General features: G+C 42.6%; 1 long non-coding RNA gene across 3 annotated transcripts in view; it reads left to right on the forward strand.

Annotated features, from left to right (window-relative positions):
• LOC123616214 (uncharacterized) overlaps positions 1–18,932 on the forward strand; it is a 29,478-nt gene extending 10,546 nt beyond the window's left edge. Inside the window, exons 4-5 of one of the 3 annotated variants that reach the window (XR_012503144.1) lie at positions 501–2,166; positions 15,189–18,932. This is a non-coding gene — a long non-coding RNA (uncharacterized LOC123616214). Of the gene's footprint in view, positions 1–500; positions 8,536–15,188 lie in introns of those variants that run through there. The other 2 variants (XR_012503143.1, XR_012503142.1) reach the window with 2 other exon arrangements.
• Positions 18,933–20,748: the final 1,816 nt, after the last annotated feature.

A 20,748-nucleotide genomic window follows, 5' to 3' on the forward strand; every position in this document is an offset into this window, starting at 1 on the left:
TTCTTGATTTATTCTGATTTATAGTCTCTGTGACCCCAGTATTCCATTTTTATTTTATGGTTTTATGTGTTTACCATAAACTAACCATAAACTATCTCCAGTTCCTTAAGGAATAAGGCAGGGTTTATTTAATATATATTTAATATATATAATCAGTTTTTACCTTGAGAAAGCTGAAGAAAAAATACAAGATTTTAAGTCATTTCAACTGTGTTCTTCCCCACTCTCCTCCATGTTCATTCTTGTAATTACATGTCTTGCTCTCTGGCAAACCTATTTTGTTTTATTATTTTGTTTTTTTTTTTTTACTCCTAACTTTGAAAATGTGCTTCAGAATACTCAAATTCTGATGAATTAGGCTTGGAGAACTTGAATGTCATTACTTGCCTTCTACAAACCATGTTCTTCAGTAATCACTATGGTTTTGCCATCTGTTAAATCGTATTTACAACTGTCACTGATGTTTGTTTAAGTACTGAAGAGTTTGTACTTCTGCACAGACTTCTAGATCTCGACTGAGTTCTGGAGAAGCAGGGGCTGGGACTGGTACACAGCCATCACATGGGAAGGCCAGAAGTGCCCCTCCTTTGTTTAAAAGAACACCCCAGAGTGGATTCTATGCATCAGTGAGGAGCTCAGGCTATGGTGAAACCCAGTTAACCATTCAAGACATTTTCTACTCTTGAAAAGAGAACTTCAAAGAACATTATGAAAAGCAAAAACTAGAGATCCATCCCTGCCTCAAATCTAGCTGGGAAAAAAGGTAATTATATGCACTTTTCATAATAAAATTTAGTACATATAATGTATTATTTCATTTTCCTTATTCTCTATTTTCCCTGTTTCCTTCTCTCCTTCTGAGAACTTTCCTTATTTATAGAAAAAAATTAATCTTAAGGTGCTACATTCCACCTCTGAAAGATAGATTCAGTTCAGTTCAGTTCAGGTTTTTTTTTTTTTTTTTTTTTTTTTTTTTAATCATTAGTTCTAGGTTTTCCTGAATGAGACCCAGAAAGTATGGGAGGTGAATATAAGATTGGAGAGTCAAACCCCTCCTCATCTTGTTGGCTTTATAATATCCAAAATGTTTACCAGAAAAGAGCTATAAATTCAGAATGCAAAGGGCAACATACAAATGAAGGTGGATACAGAGAGAAATATCTGGATGTGAGTTTGATCTAGTGTTGGGGAGTCCGGATGTTTTATCAATCACCTGTGTGCGTTTATACATCCCAGTGCCTCTCTCAGTTATTTCCTGGTGGAGTCATCCATTTTGGAGGGAGGAAAGGGTGGTTTCCTACGTAGAAGCCCACGGCACTATTAATAGGAATAGAAATGCTCAAGTCAGACCAGTGCTCCTGCTGCCTTTAGACTCTGGTGGGGCGGGAGGGCAGTAGAGCCAGAAGCACTTTGTGTTTTCCTTTGTGGTTCAGCTGAATAGGCGGCCAAGCCCATCGCTGCTGCCTGCTGTGATGGAGGAGAGCTAGCCTCACTGGGAAACTCACTTCCAACTTAAAGTGCCTCCCCTGCCTTTCCCTGCAGCAATCCATCCCAGGACCACTTGGACTGTATTAGAATTCTTTCAGCAGTGAAGTCTCTCCTCTTCTGTCTGTGTGGCTGTGCATCCGCTGCAGCAGCCTGTGCGTGTCAGATGTAGGGCTCCTCTCTGTCCGTGTGCAGGAGAGCAGCAGGGGTGGTGGCTGTTCTGTGTGCACAGGAATCAGATTCTGCTGGCTTGATGCAGCATCCTTTCCTCCTGTTCTTAACATGGGGACCTCGGATCCCTTCCCCTAACAGGCACCTTGTGTTCTCTTCCTCTTCCTTTTCTGTGGAGCGTCTGCTTGTGCGGCTGTCATCTAGTCACTGATGTTAGTAACTAACCCTCCACTGGATCTAGTGCTTAATGTTAAGAAAAACACTCAGACCATTTCCCAAATTTTAGAATCATCAAGAAGAGTGTGGAGGTTTTTTCATTAATGTTTTAGGAGTATTTGTCCTGTCTGTACCTTTGAGAGCAAGAGAATGAAATTTTGTTTTTAATATTATTTACTCTATTTATTTTAGATAAACTAACTCCCAACATTTCTGAAGTTTACTTTATCCAAATTGATTCATATGTGTTTTTGGGCACCGACCTGGGTCTAAGCACTGTTGGACGCCCTCCAGGTACGTTGGTAAACAAGGCAATGCCACCTCCCCTCCCCCATCTCATGGAGCTGTCATCTGATGAGGAGGGACAGACACTTAACAACGAGCATACAAATCAGTAAATGATGTTACATGCTAAGGAGAAATAGAAAGCAGAGCAAGAGTGTCAGTGGAGTCCAGCAGGTCACCACTTGGAATAAGATAGGGTTGGCCTCGGTGAGAGAGCCCTTTGAATGAAGACTTGTAGGAGGAATTGGGATTGGCTGTGTGGGTGTGTGTGGAAGCATATTCCAGAAAAATGAAACAGTCAGTGCAAAAGTCCCAAAGAGGGAGGAATGCCTGGCATTTTGGGGGTCAACATAGAAGCCCACATGGCTGGGGCAGAGTGAGCAGAAAGGAGAGGGGGAGGGGAGATCGGGCATCACAGGGACAGGCATGGTCGGCTTTTCTAGGGCATTAAGCAGCCTTGGGCTTTCACTCAGTGTGGAAAGGTGAGCGCCTGGGAAGTTGTGAGCATGGCAGTGACTTCACCTGATGCATCCTTTAGACAGATTCCTCAGGCTGATGCCATTGACCATATGCTCACAAATATAGACCCACACCATAGGGGCACAGGAAGAAGCACAGAGACCAGTTAAAAGGGAATTTGAGGAATCCAGGCTGGGAGTGATGGGGCCCGATCCAGGGTGGTGGCAGTGGTGGTAATGAGAAGCAGTTGGATGGGGATGTATTTAGAAGATAGAGTCAAAAGTCTAAAAGAGTTCTTTGGCGTTGTGAGAGAGGCGTCATGAGTGATGGCAGGGTATGTGGCTTGAGCAGCTGGAAGAATGCGGTTCCTCTCCAGCTGGGATGGAGCGGGAGGCAGAGTGGGCTTGGGGGTGGAGAGAGGACCAGGAGTTGAGCTGCTGAGATGCTAACTTTGAGATGCCTATTCTGTGTGCAAGTGGAGATGGCAAGGAGGTGGTTAGATGGGAGTCTAGGGTTGAGAGGGAGGTGTGGACTGTAGGTATCAAATGTTGTTAAAAATGAATATTTTTGAAGCCATGGGATTTTTTTTAATTGCAATGTAATGGATTTACAGTATTGGGTTAGTTTCAGGAGTACAGCAAAATGAATCAGTTTTTTTGCAGATTATATTCCGTTACAGGTTATTACAAGACATTGGGTAGAGTTCCCTGTGCTGTACAGTAAGTCCTTGTCGCTTAACTATTTTATGTACAGTAGTTTGTGTCCATTAATCCTGTACCTTTAATTTGTCCTCCCCCCACCTCCCCTTGTTAACCACAAGTTTCTTTTCTGTCTGTGAGTCTTTCTGTTTTCATATATGTTCATTTGTATTATTTTTGAGACTCCTCAAGCAAGTGATCTATAGTATTTGTTTTTCTCCATCTGACTTACTTCATTAGATGTAATATTCTCTGAGACTTGACAAAGATTATCAAGGGAGTGGGGAGGGTATATCTCATATGGTACAGTGTATGCTTAGCATGCACGAGATCCTGGGTTCAATCCCCAGTATCTCCATTTAAAAAAAAAAAAAAAGAAGAAGAAGTTAAATAAGTAAATATATCTAATTATCTCCCTACCCTCCCAAAACAAACTAAAAAAAAAAAAAAAAAAAAAAAAAAAAGATTATCAAGGGAGCATATCTGGAGAGAAAAAGCAAACCCAAGGCCTGAGCCTGGGGCATGCTGACCTAAAGAGGGAGAGGAGTAACCTGCAAGGACAGAGCAAGGTTGAGGCAACCTGAGCATGTGCATTCCTGAAGACACGTGGAGAGAGTATATAGAGGAGAGTAGATCTGTGTCTGCTGCTGCTGAGAGAGAATGAGGACTGACAGCTGACCTTGGAGTTTAGCAGGAAGGAGGCTGTCTGCATTGGACACGCAGTTTCCATGGGCAACTGTGGCTGTGAAAGGCAAACTGAGTGGGAACAGGAGAAGTGGAATTGGCTACTTCAAGGTGTAGACCCTCTGGAGGAAAGGGTGTAAAAGGTGGGGGGGGCAGTAGCTGGCAGGAGGGTGGAGTTGGGAAGCTTTTTCATTTGCCTTGTTTTGAATTTAATGAGAGAAATCGTGGTATGAATGAACAATAGAATGTGCTTTTTGGAAAGATGCAGTAGCTGGGAAGAAGTGCATGATGAGAGGAGTCGTAGAGCAGAGTCCTCGAGTGGAGGGGCTGTAATTGGGTCCAGGGCACAGTGGGAGGGTTGGCTTCAGGTGGGAACATGGACAGTTCATCTGTGGAAAGGCAGAAAGGAGGAGGGGAGGGGTGGGTGTGGGTACTGGTAGGGGTAGAAGTGGTGAGAGATGGGGATGATTTCCTCTGGTTGCCTCCACTTCCTCTGAGAAGTAAAATGTGCTGTGATGAGGCAGCAGTGAGGATGGGGCCAGGGTGCTGGAGGGGAGCAGGTGTGGGGGGGCTCTCCTGGAGGGCTGGGCTCCCAGCAGCAGGGAGTCTGCTCCGGGTTGGTGACCGTGCATGTGAGCTGGGAGCAGGCAGGCAGAGGTGTGTGTGTATCTATGTGTGCACAGCCACTTTCTCCCACACAGCTACAGGTGTTGGTAGTTGTGTAGTTGGATTTACCAAGAGGAGTGGTTTTTGCCCAATGAGTACAGCGGACTGAGAGAGGAGCAGGAAGTAGCTGCCCATGTGTCTGGGATGTAAGTGGAGTCATGAAGGAAGAAGAGACATCAGGGGTGTGGACAGTGTGAGACACGCAGGATCAACAGAGTGAGTCCCGGGGGCCCGAGGGCTGTGGGCATCCAGGTGCCAGGGGGCATGCCTGGTGGGGGTAGGACTGCCAGAGGGTAAATGCCTAAGACTGAGATGTGGGCACGGTTGTGTTACTGGCAACAGAAAAAGACCTGGAAAGCCCGTGGGAGAGAGCAGCTGGGGCAGAGAGATGTGCACAGGGAAGGAGTTGAAGGGTCTCTGGTGAGCAGTTGGAAATTAATAAGAGTGAAGCCAGACGTCAGGTCACAGTCGATGGAAATGAGGGGGATGGCATAGAGATTGATAGGTGAAGGCAACAATATTTTTATGAACATTTTCCCTGATTTCAAAATTTCATAGTGTTTGCTAATGCCAAAATAAATAAAAACATGTCACTAAAATTCATATTTATTTAAATACAATGGCAAACTGTGATTTTCTGTTTTTGTACTGATCTACTTTTTCTCATTAGAGTCTCTGTTAAGTATGATTTTTTTAAAAATCTCTCTTTTTGTTGGAAAATTGCCAGAGTGATTTTAGTTTTATTACAAAGAACTGGAATTCCTTGGGGGTGGTTGTTACTTGTCACAGGTTGGGTGCCAGAGAAGCAGCCTCTGAGCCAGAGGCGCATGTACCAAAAGTCTAGAGACTGCTTGGCATCAGCCCTGGTTCCCAGGGAGCAGCCCCTCATTACTGGGGCTGACACAGTTCGAAGGCTTCTCTTTTTCACATAACCAGGAAGCCTGGGCCAGCTTATTCAGAGCTGGTGCAACTGTGCCAGGAACCAGACCCCTTCTTTCCTGCTGCAAAATCCCTAGTCTGTGACTTCAGTCTTCTTTGTCACAAGATGGCTGCACAACCTCCAGCCCTGTCATGAGGAAGAGGGCGAAGGGTAAAAGGTGCACACCCGTTAACTCAGCAGCTTAATCAGAGAAGTAGTCGCTGTCCTGGAAGCCCCATGTTGGGAATTTTTGCTTTCATCTTACTGGTCAGAACTTTGATCCTGTGCCCCTGCCCCCCACCCAACCCCAGGTGCATGGAGTCCAGGGAGAGGGGTGTTTTTAACTGGCACATTGCCACCCTGGGCAAAATTTTAGTGGGGAGGAAGGGGAGGTTGGCAGCTAGCAGTGTCTGCCATGTGGTGATTTTCCTTTTTATTCTAAATTAATTTTCTTTGACTGTCGACTCTTGTGCTTTTATTTTTAGATTAGTATGTTTATTGTCACAAAAGGAATATTTGCTCATTATTTAAATTCAAAAATACAGAAAAGTAAAAAGGAAGCAATAATTTAGCCAGAAACAGCTGGTGTCACAGTGGGTGAGCCTCATTCCATGCCTCTCATGTGTGTGTCCTGCAGATGGAAGGAAGCAGGGATGAGAGCTGGAAGGGAGGAGACAGGCAGGCACGTGGACAAAGAAAAGTGGAAGAAGCATTTTATAAGAACAGATCACACTTTATCAGTTCTTTTCATTAAAACATTAGGTTTCATTTTACTTAAATCTGTAAGAGAAAAAGAAACTTCATCCTGAGAAATGTTACATCCCAAAAGGTCCCTTCACGAACATAGATTATGAAAACGTGTGAAAGACTGCCAAAGCTGTATTGTTATTTTTAATTGCTTTTTCCAGTTTTATACACGATCAATTTTCCCTTCTATTAAATATGTAGTAAAACTCTTACATCCCCAACTTGCATGACTCCTACCCATTTTTGTTGGTTTTATTTTTTAATAAGTATATTATTTATAACTTTATTTTATATACTATATATAATGTATGTGTCATATCATTATATATATTTACATATGATTATATTATTTATAATTAATATATTTATTATATTCTCTCCAGCAGCTGTAATTCCCTTAAGCATTTGAAAGTGGATCTTGGTTCTGGTTATTACAGAGCCAGAACGCTTTTCACCAGTCCATTAGCCATTGCTCCTCCATTCTGGAATTATTTTGATTGCCTTATAATTTGACTGAATTTTTTTAATCCATTGTTTTTTTAAGAAGGGCTCAGAAGTCCCAAATTCTGCAGTGTTTTCATGTTTGAATTTCCTATCTAAGCAACTTTTCTTTCCTGTATAAAAGGAAAAGATACTGTCCATGTATTATTACTGAAAAATAACAACTTATCGAGAAATCAAAATGAAGAACTCAGGAAGGGAGAATTCTGGTGTAAAAGCACTGGCTGACTGCAGCTGGAGCAAGAACCACCCGCCACACTCCCGCTGCCCCGTCCTGGGGAGAATCACAGTGCTGGCGGGTCTGACCCCTTCACTGGCCATGTTACTGGTCCTCCAGTGACTTGGAGGGATTAATGGCCTGATTTTACAATGACTCAAACAAATCCTTTATGAATGCTTTAAGAGGTTTCTACAGAAAACCTTCTACATCAAACTGTCCAGTTAAATGTGATTACTACTCTATAAGGAAAAAACCTGGAAAAGACTTGAAGGAAATCTTGGGATGAGGTACTTTTGGGGACTTGTTTCTTCTTTTGACTTTTCTGTAGTTTCCAAATCTTTAAGAACCACATTTCACTTTTAATGAAAGAAGTAAACTTTGCATTTAAAAAGTTAACACCCTAAAGAAATTATATTAAAAATATAAAATTTTAATTCTTCACTTACCTCGAAGGCAGTCAGGGAAACGTTCCCTAGGAGTCAGTTCAGGACCTGCAGGGTCTGAGTACAGGCCTCCGGATCTCTTCTAGGGAGTTCCCTGAAACTTTATTTTTGTATTATTAACTGAATAATTATTGGCCTTAGAACTATTTCTGCTGTTTGGGGATTTATGAGGTAACTTAAAAGCCAAAAATTTGACCAAAATATACATGAATAACATTTTTTCTAATGTGATGTATGATATCACAGTATTAGAGCAGGATTATCATTTATTTCTTTAATCAGACTTAAACTAGTTGTTATACTTTCCATGCAATTTATATTATTCCAGTGATATTATACCTTGATATACTTTATATAGAAAAATGTTCTTTAAAGCCCACTTAATCTGAACTAAAATGCTTCATAGAGTTATCAGCTGCTCTTTGATTCCTCTTTTAGATATTTTTAGTTATTTCTGTGAACATTTAAAAGAGTAATTTATTTAAAAGTGACAAAACCTGAAATTATCCCGATCCACATTCTCCTCACATGTATTTAGCTCCATGTGTCATTGGACATGAGCTTTGGGTCAGTCGGCCTCCATGTCAGATGGATTAGAGGCCGATTCTGGGCAGGGGTCCCATGTGCCGGGGGACGGCTGTGTGAGGGCGCTTGTTATGCAGCTGCCTGCTGTGAGATCCTCACTTGTCTCAGCGCTCCCGTTGTGTTAGTGCTTCTTGTTACATAATTGCCAAATGCACATTCAGCATAGTTTGTATTTGTGGTGCTTTTATCCATTGTTTATGACATTTAGGAATATCTGGAGTGGGAGTCACCAAGCCCGCAGCTCCAGCTTCCCACGGGGAAAGCAGCATGGCTCCCTGAGAAGTCTGAGGGCCCCTCAGAAACTGATGCCTGTGTTCGGTTTCTGAATCTAGATGTTGAATTTCACAGTAATATTCATAATGGTTGTATGGTCTATAATTATATGTTAAAATTAAATTATAAATAATTAAATTTCTTCTGCACTGAGTGATACTGCACTCACTCACTCTTACTGAACATTTATGGATTTTCTTGTGTAGTAGAACATTGTTAACCATGTCATTTTCATTTGTGTTTTTTTTTTTTCCCTAACCACTGTGTTCAAATCTAATATATAATACTCCACACCAAAGTGATGCTTTTCCTTAAAAGGATTCTTCAGGATACAGTGGTGGGAACAAGGAAGCAAAACTGACTATGTTTGAAAGAGTTCAGGAAGCAGAGGGAAAATGCAGAGGGGCACAGGCCCTTGGGGAGTGGATTACAGTCACATTCTCAGAAAAAGAGCGAGAGCTCTGGAAGATAAGATGGAGGAACTACAGAGACAGCAGGAGGAGGAACTATTCCAACTGAGTCAAGACAATTATATTCTTCGAGCCAAGGTACTAGACACATTGTCCTACTTTTCCTTTTATTTATGGGAAAAGAGCTAGTACTCCCTGCTAAATGCACTGTCACCCTCTGTCCCTGTGGCTCTTTGACTTGGTGCATTTGCTGCCAGTGAATTGGTTCCTGAGAGTGCCTCCTAACAGAAGAACCTAAATCAAGCCCCTGGGGAAAAATCAGAATTTAAATTGGCTCATATTGATCCTTCTCTTGTTAGCAGTCCTTTTTGAAAATAAATCCCTTAGTTCATGGTGGTGACCTTCAAGGAAGACAGAGTTTCAGAAAGGTTGCTGTAGAAGGGCTAAGTTCAGAGAATGACACTGTGTAGCATTTCTGAGTTAATTCCGTCCTCAGAACCATCAGCACAAAACATCCTGTAATGAATTAACTGTCGCTGGTGTTAAACTAATTCCAGTGTGATTACAAGACAGTTCTAGGTCTGTACACCTTGTGTTTTCTTTTATATTTCCTCACTTCATCATTTCCTTTCCCAAATAAAATAATTTCTGCATTTTCTTAGTGAAGTAGCTTTGAAGAGTCAAACAAGAAACAAAGGTAGGTTGCCTTTTGAGGAAACATTGGCTTCTGCCACTGAGGAAAAATTAAAGCAAATCAAAAAAAAAGAAATAGGAACAAGAGACATTTGTTCAGGGATGTCAACAGGTAGGGTTCTTCAGCACATAATGAGTTTGCTATGAGATCCTTTGGTTTTCAGAATAAGGCGTTTAAAAATATTTGTGTCCATGTAACAGGTAATGGGAATTCTGGCCGACTCCTGGGACCGAGGCTCCTGGCCTGGGAGAGGGGGCAGCCATCAGATGTCTGGAGTGTGAGTGTGTGTGCATGTCCGTGTGTGGGAGCCTGCCTGAGATTGGGCGAGCACATGGAGATGCTCAGGCGGTTCAAGGTGATGCTGAGGGTCCCGGAAGACTGACCATTGCCATCCTCTCCCTGGACCCTTTTTGGGGCCCGGGTGTTCATAAAATATTAACAGCCCATTTGTGAAAGGGGTGGACCCCAAGTGGGTGGGCAGAGGTATGTAAGACAATCATCCAGTGTGGGTCGGGTGCATCTTGGGCTGGCAAATAACCTGCCACGGAGCAAAATAAGGGAAACCCTGGCAGAGGAGCTCCCCAACCCAGGAGAAGTGGGGGTGTGGGGTGGGGGGAAGGGCAACCGGCCTAGAGCCAGACCCAGACCCTGTCTTCTCACGCATGTTTCCAGAGCCTGGATGAACTAAGGCAGGTGCTCTGTGGGAGAGGGATTGAGGTTGGGCTCTGAAAATTCGGGGATCTGTTGTGCAGACAAGAGAGAGGAGGTGGGAAGAGGACATTCTAGCCTGAAGGAACAGGAGCAAAAGCCAAGAGACGAGGGTAGTAGGGTCACCCCTAAGTGGCAAGAGTGTGGGGTCCACGGAGGGGTGGACAGTTGGTTGGGGTCAGTGTGTGTGGGGCTCTGTCCATGAGACCCAGTGTCTGGGCTTAATTTGTGGGCACCAGGGAGCAGCTGTGCTGTTTGAGGGTTGCAGTGGCCAGAGGAGTGTTTCAGGCCAGTGGGGCCCCCTCTCCTGCCTTGTGCGGGAGGCTGGATGCCATGTGGTGCTAAGATTCTGGAGTCTGCATCTCTTTGAGTCTGCCCATTGCTATTTTAAGTTCAAAGACTTGCCTGATTGGGACCCCTCCCTCCAGAGGCATCCTGAGATCCGTTTCTGTGAGAGGCAAGACCTCGCTCAGCTTCCTCTCCTCAACTCCAGTCCTGGAGGACACGTTCCCATCAGAGAGTCTCGGGGGACAGCGCCCCCTTGGAGCTGAGGGAGGACCTGGGTCCTTCATCTATAGCCACGTTTTCCAAAAGAAACCACATGAGAGCTCACGAAGGCACAGTAGAAAAAGTAAAAAGAAAGGTGAAATGAATTCTAAGGCTATATTGTGTTTAACTCAATGTATCTAAAATGTTCTTTTGTCATGTAATCCATATAAAAATATTGATATTTTCCTTTTTGAACACTAAGTCTTCAATAGCCAGTGTGTATTTCACACTACATGCCGCAATTCCGATGAGACACATTTAAGTGCCCGATAGTCACACATGACTGGAGGCTGCTGTGCTGGGCAGCAGAGATCTGGAGCTCAGAGCTGGGCGGCAGAGGTGGGGGAAGCTTTGGGCTTCCCAGAGGGTGGGGAACCTACAGGGACGGGCAGAGAGGAGCACAGAGAGGCCTTGCAAAGTGTGGAACAAGCACGGCAGTGCCCTTTTCAGGTGTAATTTGAAACCTCTGGTTGGAGCTAGCTGCGGGCACAGCACGCTCAGGCTCGCACACAAGACGCACAAGCACCTCTAGGCTGACACTGGAAGTCAGTGTACTAGGAAATCACACACAGAGGGGGTTTCAAGGGCAGAAAAGTGAGCACAGTATTCCCTCCCCCGCCAAAACTCCCGTCTCCTCCTCCTGAATTCAACCAGGCCCGGCCTGGTCACCCTTCCACTCTCCCCTGTTCGGAAGTTTTTTGGGGATGTCATGGAGATGGAGAGGGGGTAAAGCTGTGGCCGATGGCTGGCTGGGAGGGAGAACTGCATGCATGGGTACCACTCACCAGTGTGGCTGTTGGTCCCAGTCCAAAGCCATGATGCTCATTTAGCAGGGATACACGTCAGGCCCTTGGGTTATGGTAAAAATCCCCTCATGTCAGTGATGGCCTAGGGAGGCAGCTCATGTGTGAGATACCTCAGGGTTTCAGGTGACTCTGAGCTCCGAACAAATCAACTGGGTCACACACCTGCTGTGGAAGAGTGGCTACTAACTGAGGCAACGGGGGAGGGTAGGGATGTCCAGTGCCCAGGAGGAGGGGGCTCTGAGACAGGCAGGGTTATGCAGAGGAGGTTCCTTGGAGATGTTAGGTCCAGTTTAGGATGGAGAATGGTGTGTGTGTGTGTGTGTGTGTGTGTGTGTGTGTGTGAGTGAGTGACAGAGCTGCCTGCCTTCCCCTGGCTGTGGGGCTGTCACCTGTAGGATAAGGATGCTGATAAGAGCGGGCACCCCTCACACCATTGTGAAGTAGGTCCTGTGATTGTTGCAGGCAAGAAAACATGGCTCAGAGAGGCTAGGCAACTTCCCCAGGATCACACAATTAGTAAGTGGCAGAACTGGGACTTGAACTCAAGCCTCTCCACTCAAATCCATGCACTTGGCACCAGATTAGCATTTGCTGTGTACCTTCCTGGGGCAGAACCCAGATGGATGAGTTTCCAAGCATGGTGTTCAACCATAAAACGGAAGTAATGAGCACCTAGCCTGGCATCTTCTTCCCAGCCCCCGCCCTCTGGGCTGCGCTTGGATTCTCAGCTAACCTCTGTCTCTTTTTCTTTGTCTGTGTCTGTCTGTCTCCCTCTCTCTCTGCCTCTCTTTGAGGAAGGAGGCTCCCCCCCTTCTCTTTCATGCTCTGGATGTGTGCCCCTATGACGCTGGCCTTCGCCTCCTCTCTGTCTCTCTTTTCTCTTCATGCCTCTGCCTCCCTCCCCATGCCTACCCTGGTCTCTCTGCAGGACCCTCTGGTGGACATGGTGGGGGGCTCTGGGGCCGGCCTTGCTGCTCACCTCACTCCTCGATGCCTGGGCAGGGCTGGGCCCCGGGCAGGGCGAGCAGGCTGTGATGGTGGCCATGGTGTTCGGCAGCTCAGGGCCATTGCAGGCCCAGGCCCATACCCGCCTCATCCCCCAGAGCTTCCTGGACCTGCTCCTAGAGATCCAACCACTCACCGTGGGGGTCAACACCACCAACCCCAGCAGTCTTCTCACCCAGATCTGCGGGCTGCTGGGCGCTGCCCGCGTCCAAGGCATCGTCTCTGAGGGCAACGTCGGCACTGAGGCCGTGGCCCAGATCCTGGATGTCATCTCCTCCCAGCCCCTTGTGCCTATCCTCAGCATCAGTGGGGGCTCTGCCGTGGTCCTCACCCCTAAAGTGCCTGTTCAGAATCATGTCCCCTCATCCCTGGAGCCTGGAGCCAGGCTAGGGCTGGGGGAGTGGGGCTGAGTCTGGGCCAGGGAGACACTCAGGTCCTGGGAAGCTGGGATTGGGTGGGATCGGCAAGGAGGTGGGGGCTCAGGGAGACACGGGTGAGGGAGGAGAAGGCTGTGGGGATGACGTTCCCATGCTCTAGAGGAGAAACTTCCTGGGCTGCTTTGACATTCATGTCTGGATGAGGGCTGGGCAGGTGGCAAACCCACCTTCGGTTCTGGGGGCAACCCTGGCCCACCTTCTCCCTGTTTCTCTCCTTCCTTGGTCAGGCTCCAGATCCAGGGCAAAGGGCCAGGCTGGGACCTGACGTAGATGACCGGCAGGGGAGGGCATTCCTGGACAGGCACTGCCTGAGGCCTGGGGGCGGCAGGCCCTCGCAGAGCTGGCCGTCCTGTGGGGAGAAAGTTCCAAACACATTCCTGCCCTCACAGCTGGGATAAGCCTCCTGAAGGAAGAACACAGGATGCCGTGCCACAAGGGAGTCTAATGGGGCCCCCTGTGGGTTGGTGGTTGATCAGAGAAAGTGCCTTAAGAAATATGTCTAAGCTGAGACCTGGGGGGTGAGGGAGGGTTGATAAGGTGTGTGTGTGTGGTGGGGGGGGCTCCAGGTAGAGGGGGAAGGTGGCAGGTGGTGCGAATGCCCAGCGGTGGGAAGGAGCTTGGGGTTTCTGAGGGACAGAGAGAAGCCTGCAGAAGGTGGTGGGGTCCCAACCACACAGGAAAATATTTGGATTTTACCCTAAGTAACTGTGGAGCTGAGGAAGCTGTTGAGGGGAGAGACTGATCTGATTTGCATTTCTTTTATGATTATTTTTATTGTAGGGAATTTTGAGCAGACACAAAAGTAGACAATTATAATAATCCCATGTGCCCCACCCACCCCTGGCTAAGCACGCCTCACCCTTACCCCCACCCACTTCCCCTCATCTGTATTATTTTGAAGCAAAGCCCAGACATATTTATATCATCCATAAATACTTCAGTACACATCTCTAGATGATAGGGCTTTAAAAATAAAACCACCATACGTCATCACATTTAAAAAATAATAAAAATTCCTTATCCTCATTTACAAAAAGGATGTTTTTTACATTTTTGAAAGGGTGTTCAAAATAAAGAAATCAAAGAATATACCTGAAAAGCCACTGATAGGGATCAAAGAATACATCCATAAGTTAAAATTACATATTTTAATATAACAAAAATTGTGTCAATTACCTGGTCATAGTTTAAATGTTGAATTTCTGGCATTTCTTTTGGCTTTGTATCAAGCATGTAATCTCCTGTAAAGAGAAATTGTAAAATTGCCTTTTAGAAATGTTTTCTTTCTAATTATGAAGGTAATATATTTTAATGATAAATTATAGCAACATGCGACATACAAAAGTGACTCCTCAATTCCATTCAGAGAAAATCAATGTTAACTGTTAGTCACAGTCTCACATAAATTTTTCCAGTGTACATCTTACAATGCTTTGGAATTTTTTCTTACCCTTTACAATATATTTGAGCATCTTGCCATGTCACTACAATAAAGCTCTAAAAGGTTTAACCAAGTTTCATCAACAAGTATAACTATTACCTCCACACTTTTCCAAGAACAAGCGTTACCACTCTTCTAAATGTCTGCCATTCTTAGACATAAACAAACTTCTCCTTACATTAAAAAAACTGATATCTTAGCGATTACCTGTGGAGAGAGGGAAGGGGGAGGGGCAACACAGGAGTATGGAACAGAAAGATACAAACAATGATATACTGTATAGCACTTGGAATTATAACCATTATCTTGTAATAATTTTTAACAGTATAATTTATAAAAATACTGAATCACTATACTGTATATCTAAAACTAATATAATATTGTAAAGCAACTATACTTCAAAAAGCTTAATAGTTTTTATACATGTACTTTTATTGGTATCACCTTTTAATTAATTAATTAATTTTATTTAAGTATAGTCAGTTTACACTGTGTCAATTTCTGGTGTATAGCATAATGTGCCAGTCATACATATAAATACATATATTCATTTTCATATTTTTTTCATTATAGATTACTACAAGATATTGAATATAGTTCCCTGTGCTGTACAGAAGAAACCTGTTTATCTATTTTATATATAGTAGTTAATACTTCCAAAGCACAAACTCCCAATTTATCCCTTCCCACCTCCTATCCCCCAGTAACCATAAGTTTGTCATCTATGTCTGTAAGTCTGTTTCTGTTTTGTAAATAAGTTCATTTGTGTCTTTTTTCTTTTTCTAGATTCCACATATGAGTGATATCATATGGTATTTTTCTTTCTTTTTCTGGCTTACTTCACTTAGAATAACGACCTCCAGGTCCACTGATACTGCAAATTGCATTATTTTATTATTTTTATGGCTGAGTAGTATTCCATTGTACAAATACATCACAGCTTCTTTTTCTAGTCATCTGTTGATGGACATTTAAGTTGTTTCCATGTCTTAGCTATTGTATATAGTGCTGCTATGAACATTGGGGTGCACATATCTTTTCAAATCAGAGTTCCCTCTGGATATATGCTGAGTGGGATTGCTGGATCATAGGGTAAGTCTATGTTTAGTTTTTTGAGGAATCTCCATACTGTTTTCCATAATGGCAGCAGCAAACTACATTCCCACCAACAGTGTAGGAGGGTTCCCTTTTCTCCACATTCTCTCTAGCATTTATCATTTGTGGATCACATTTTTAATACATATATGACTTTTAGTATATGTGGCACCTTTTAAACATATGTAGCACTATTTTAATATATGCAGTACCTTTTTAATCTATGTTTTGCCTTTTTAATTATGTATTAACTATATATACTTTTTTCTTTGAATCACTTACCTATACAAGTTTTACTCTTTTCTTATTGAATTATAAAAGTTATTTTTCTACTAGATGAATTAGAACATTTCCTGTTATATGTGTGGTAAATATTTATTTTCCCCATTTTTTGCCTATTTTCACCATTCAGAAATAATTAGTTTTAATACAGTCAGTTCTCCTATAATGGCTTCTGGGTTGGATGTCATGTTTAGAAAGATATTCACCTTTTCAGAGTCTACAAACATTTCCAAATGCATTCTTCATGTAATTTTATGTTTGCTTTTTTTAATGTTTAAATCTTTAACTTACCTGGAATTTATTCTGATATAAACAGTAACATATGGAACCAACTTCTCATCCAGCCTCCCAAGTCACTAACATGTTGATGAAACTGTTAATATAATCTTTATTTTCTAATTTAATATAAACTTCTAAAGACTGCATCAAGTATTCTCTTAATCTTTCCAACTCTGATAATGAAAGAATTCCTATGAGCATCAATATATTATTATTTATGCTTTTAATTAGAACTTTAAGATAGCAAAATCTAGTAGTAATTTTATTCCACCATTGGCACAGGAACTCTAAAAGCACTAAATTAATTGATTCACAGAGATATATAGCCCTAACAGCATTAAATTAACTGATTCATAGAATTATATAGCCCTAAAAGCATTAAACTAATTGATTCATAGAAATATATATGATATACATACACACACACACACACACTTAACAAATATGTTTGTGTCCTTATCATACATGGCACATTATATATGTATATGTTGAGGTTTTAATTCATTTAACTGAAAATTATGTTTTGAGTAAGTTTTATACATTATTTATTCAAATGATTGAGAGCATATTTGCTATACTTGTATCCTGTATTTCATTAAAGTTCTGTATTGATCCTGATAACAGACTGTAGTATATGCTTTCCTAACACTTTAGAAGGGTCAGGATGCAGAACACTATATAATTCAATATTAAAATGACTCTAGAAAGGCTATCATTGATTAAAAACTTAAGTGCTAAGAATAGAATAATTTTGGAAAAAAATCCAGTTAAGAACTCCTCTTTTTCTGATGTCAGAAAACCTCTATGGACAAGAGAATAGCCTAGTTGAGAGGGGCAGCGTCTTCAATAGACCTCAATCATCCCCATCTCCTGACACTCATACCTTTTTATAACCCCTTTCCCTTGAGTGTGGATTGGACTCCCTTCTAGTGAATAAAATGACAGAATTAATGAGATACCACTTCCAAAATAAGAATACAAACTATTGTGGCTTTGGGCACAGTGCTCCCTCATTTGCTCCCTCTGAGGAATGCCAGCTGCCATATTCTGAGCTGTCCTGGAGAGACCTGCATGGAAAGGAGCTGAAGGAGGCCTCTGGGCACAGTGAGGAACTGAGGACCTCAATCCAACAACCTGTGAGGAGCTGAATCCTGCCAATAACCACGTAAGCTTGAAAGCAGATCCTCCTGAGTTGGGCTGGAGACGAGACTGCATCCTAGCTGACACATTTAATGCAACTTCATGAGAGAGAGAGACCTTAAGCCAGAATCACTCACCTGCACCCAGCTTCCTGACCTACATGAGATAACAAAGGTTCATTATTTTAAGCAACCAAATTTTCAGCTGATATGTTATGCAGCAATAGATATCTATATTTTTAGGAAAACTTATAATAGTTAGATTTTTTACAAGACTGAGTTTGAGTTTCTAAGGGAGCAGCTTTCAGCTTCAGATATCTAAGTAAATCATTGCTTACAGATGCTGCTTTATCTCGCTTATCTAACCTTTCTATCAAAATTGGTCAACAACACTATTTCAATCAAAAATATTGAGAATCTATTCTGTGTTTAGTAACAGGTTAAAGCAAATAACTTGTTTGGAAATGCCTGTTCCCTTAAAGAAGCTAATAATCCAGTTGGGCAAAAAACATACAGGAAACAGAGATTAAGATAATGATAAAATATAATATAGTGTAAAATGTAATAAATGCCTTAAGCACCAAATGAGTTTGAAAAGAGATGTTGATAAAGCCTGTAGCACTTAGAAATATCCTTTGGAGAGGATCGTATCTAAACCAGATTCAGAAAAATGGACAGAACTTGCCAAGGTAGTGAGAGAAGCAGCATTCTCTGAGGGAGAACAAGTGATGGAAAAAACACACATAAGAAACATCGTGCCATATGGACAGATTATAAGAAGGTTTATACATAAGATTATGTTGTAGAGTGGTGGGAAATATGGCTTGATGGGCAAACTTGATCAGATTATAGAAAATCATAAATAATACATTAATAAGTTTGACTGTGAAAAATCATAAGGGATCTTTATGCTTTTAATAAAGCAGACAAGTGAAGGATGAAATTGGTGCTTAGGAAGGTAACAATGGTACATAAGCTAATTTGGAGAGGAGAGGAAACAAAAGAGTCTGCAGTAAACCCTGCTGTGAAGCACCAGCACACAGAGAGAGGAAAGGATTTCAGAGAAAGGATCCATCAGACTTTGCTACTAATGGGATATTCTAGACAAAGAGAAATCAAGGAACAAAAACCTGCAGCTAGCTACATTAAGCCAAAAACGGAAGAGAAGGCTTGGCAGAAGCCCCAGGTGAGCATTTGGAAAAAAGGAGACACAGTCAACTCTGAACAAAATTAAAATGCTTCCACACTGACCTCCTTTTATTGTATTTGTTTTTAAAAGATGAACATAAGTTATCTTTTGAAAAGTCAGACAGCACCACCATCTCAATAACTATTTTCCTGACTGACACACAGTGCTAGTCTCACCATCACACAGACTAGCCTGCGCGGTTAAAGTCATGCTGCATGTTCTTGTTTGTGCTATGCTTTTTTACTTTGTCTTCCTACCCTGTTTTCTGCTTTCCACCTGCACCTCCTCCTCACCTTATTCCTGAGACCCCCCAGCACTTCCTAGGTACCCCAGCTCACAGTGTTCCTCTCCCCACGCCAGAGCCTCCAACAAGCTGTGCCCAGCTCTGGCCCTGCTCTAACACTCTAGGAACAGAAATTTCCAAATTAAAATTCACTCCTCCTCTAACCTTTGCCAGCCAAAATCCCCATTCCCTGTGGTTCCTCAGCTAGGTGCTAGGGAAGCAATTAATTTTACAGTCTTTTGCAATCTTTCTTCTATTGTTTGCTTATTAATGCAAAAGTATCTCTGGTTTCTCCAGAGAACTGGAGTAAGCTCAAGAGGAGAAAATCCACAGAGCTTAGAAAATTAAACCATTTGTTCTGGCAGGATTGGCCTTGAATAAAGTTCGCTTTTGGTGAGGCCGAATTTTCAGAATCTCTTTCCTCACATCATGCTGGCTCACTCCTCCCCCCCTCCCATTAGGATCATACTACTCTCATGATGTCCCTGGTAGCTGAGCCCCCTCATTAAGGATGTTCAGGCCTCTTTAGGTACCCCGGATCTGGATAGTCTTCATCGATTTTTCTTTTTCCCTAATTAAAAAAATTCTCTATCGTATGTCCTATTTCCTCAGGACTTTGCTAGCTAGATAAATTTAATATACCAAGTTACTTTCTTTTCAAGAAAAATACCATGTTAACGTTTTCATTGTAAAGTACGTTTATGTAGTCACACTGACTGTATTGCTGACACCTTCAAATAAGCTGTCCGCAGTACATAAGTCAGTGCTTGCTGGATAAGAAAAAAGGGAGAGGAGAAGAAAAAGAAAAGTATAGGAATTTAAAATATACTAAAAACACTTTTGAGGGGTGGAGAGGGAAAGGGGATATATTTTTGAGATTTTTAAAAATCTGACAAGAAGGTGTCCAGATAGAGACAGCTCGTTATCTCACCTTTCTGAGCTCACCTCATCTGTAAATGATGAGGCATTACAACTGACAATGCTTTTATTTCCACTCCAGTCCTACCCTTTTCTACCATTAGTTCCTCCACTCAGACGCCCTTTGCCTCTGCTCATGGGTCTCTGCCACTACGTGTTCTTTAGTTATGGGAACTAACAGCAAATGAGCTCATTTTCTCACCAGGCAGCGTAGACAAAGACAAGTAGAGTGACGGCATTAACTAGCAGGGAGGAGGGCAGGTAGGTGGCATCAGCCTCTGACAGCACAGAGAGCGGAGCCAGAATGCAGTTAGCAGCTGTGGCGTGGCGGCACGATTTAGGTTAGCACTGTCCAGTAGGAATATAATGCAAACCACAAATGCGAGTCTATGTGTAACTAAATTTTTAGTAGCCACATTAAAAAAAGTAAAAAGAAAGAGGTGAAATTAATAAATAACATTTTATTTAGCCTAGTATATTATAAATATTTAATTTCAACACATAATCATTTTAAATAATTATTGATATTTTATATTCTTTTTTGTGTGGGCTTAATCTTTGAAATCCAGGGTATATTTTACACTTTGAGAACATCTCAGTTCACCCTGGCAATATTTCAGGTGCTCAATATCCACCTGTGGCTAGTGACTACTATACTGGACAGTGCAGGTTTAGGTGACTATGGTCATGATATGAGAACAAAAAAAGTAGGGCAGACAGTGGTTGGATAATGGAAGAGATGAATAGGAAACTGGGCTCAAAAATACACATTTTCTATATATAGTAGGCATTCAAAAATCTGTTAATATTTGACTACATGTGAACTACTGTTTCCTGTTTGGTCTCAACCAGACCACCCTAAACATTGCATTTAACATGTTATTTACTCCACGTAAGAAACTAAGATAAATTAAGCGGCCTACCATAGTAAACCCAAACTGTCCTGCTTAGCTCCCAAGACTCTTGAGCTTAGCTGCAGCCTACTAATACAGTCTCCATCCCTAAAACAGTGTGACACACAGTTACCAACCACAGGCAAATTGTACTCCTTCACCATTCTTCCAAACACGTCTTACATGTTTTCACCTCTAGCTTGAGCTTAAAATAATTTCCACCTACCAAAACATTCTTTCTGCTTCTTTGTAAGGGTTTAGAGTCTAA

The sequence above is a fragment of the Camelus bactrianus genome, chromosome 29, assembly GCF_048773025.1.
Source record: "Camelus bactrianus isolate YW-2024 breed Bactrian camel chromosome 29, ASM4877302v1, whole genome shotgun sequence".
NCBI classification, from domain to species: domain Eukaryota; kingdom Metazoa; phylum Chordata; class Mammalia; order Artiodactyla; family Camelidae; genus Camelus; species Camelus bactrianus.